Here is a 1,751-nt window from a genome sequence, read left to right as displayed (position 1 = left end):
GACTCCCTTGCCCTCCTTAGGTTGACCAGCAGGCCCTGCCAGCTCTGGCCCCTGTCTTCTCCAATCTCTCTGGCCCTCCTGAACCACTTCATCTTCTCCTGCTGTACCTTCAGGCCCTTGCACACACCACTCCATAGCCTGGGAAGCAGACCCCTTCCTCAGCGGGCTCTTCCCCATCTGCCCTTCAAAACTCAGCTCTGGCCCAACTTCTTCCAGGAAGCCTGCTGCAAGGTGCTGGAAAAGGCACCTCCTTTGGCTCTCCAGCCTGAATTTACTGCTCAGGGCAGGGCTGAACATATGATGTGGTCATTGTTTACCTGTCTGCCTCTCCCAGAGACCTTGAAATGTCTGTAGCATGAATAAACCAACCAGCAACAGGATTCTAGTACCCAAGTCCCTTAACCCTGACATCATTTCCAAGGCTTGGCCTCAACAGGAGCTCCTTAGCCCTCACTGTCTGGCCAACTCAGAGGTGGAGATGACATGGGGCCCTCTTGCTGACTCAATGCCTCCTCTGATCAGGAAGTGAGGCCTCAAGGTTAGGCACAGGTCTCCCTGGCCTAACTGGTAGAGGAAGGGTTGGAGATTCTGTAACTGGAGGAAGGTGGGAGCACAGGGTTGCACACTGAGCCAGGGAGCTGATCTCACCCTTTGTGGATTCAGAGGCTGCCAGAGGGACCTCTGCCCTTCCTTTCAGGGTGTCCACTCCCGACCCCACTGCCAGGCTTGCTTGAGCACAACTGATCAGACCTGATCTTGGTGGTGTCTTCACTCAGCCCCCTCCCACTCTGCCCCTGCCGCCCCAACATCTTCAGCACAGCAGATCCAACCACTTGTCTCCGATTGTAGCGAGGGGGCCGACAGTAGCGAGGGGGCGTGGGGTGGGTCCAAGCCTTGCGAAGGCCGGAGTAAGGGAATGGATAAAGGAGCCCCCACGACCCACGCCGTAACCGCGGTCGATCCGGGTTTACAAGGAGGCTCATCCGGGATTAGTCCCTGCGCTCGACTAATCCCAGCAGCTGAACCGACCCCGGGGTCCGGGAGTCAGGCCCACGCTTCGAGAGCTGGGGGGTGGTGGGGTGGGGAAGGGTGCACGAAGACTGAGCGGAAGCGCACGCGGGAGGAGGGGCGCCCGGGCAGGCGGGGCCGCGAAACCGGCTGATCCGGTCTCTGTTCTTCGACTTCTTCCGAGCTGGTGTTTAGCAGGGAGCCGGACGGAGGAGGCCTGGCCACTCGGCCCGGAAGCGGGGTTGGGGGAGGGGAGCGCATTCGGGGCCAGAGGTTGAGACCTTATCGGGTCCCCATACATAAGACTTCCATCCCTCGTTCCTGAGCATGCGACGGAGCGACAGACAGGTGTCCCCTGCCCTTGCTCCCATCCAGTTCTGTGATTCAAACTGCTAAATGAGGGGTAGCAGGAATGGATACGTGCCCTACGGAAGACGGCAGCATAGCGTAACCCTCCGCAGCGCGGCGCGTCCTCCAGCCTAAGGCCAAGCCTACACCTTAACTCCCGTGGGAATGGGTTGCCGGGAGCGGATCGAGCCCAGTGGATGGCTTTGGAGTACGAAGTAGATCTGCCATCAATTTCCGTCCTTTTGTCCCCAATCCCTGCGTGGCGCCGATTAATGCCATTATGGATCGCGATCCCTCTTCTCCGTCCGCATCCCCCGACGCCCTCCCAGGTCGCTACCCCAGATTTAGCCTCCACTTTCCTCGGGACGCCGACCCAGGGGCTGGAAGAAGCCAAG

This window comes from Capra hircus, chromosome 7 (genome assembly GCF_001704415.2).
Source record: "Capra hircus breed San Clemente chromosome 7, ASM170441v1, whole genome shotgun sequence".
Classification (NCBI taxonomy): domain Eukaryota; kingdom Metazoa; phylum Chordata; class Mammalia; order Artiodactyla; family Bovidae; genus Capra; species Capra hircus.
This window is presented reverse-complemented; position numbering follows the sequence as displayed.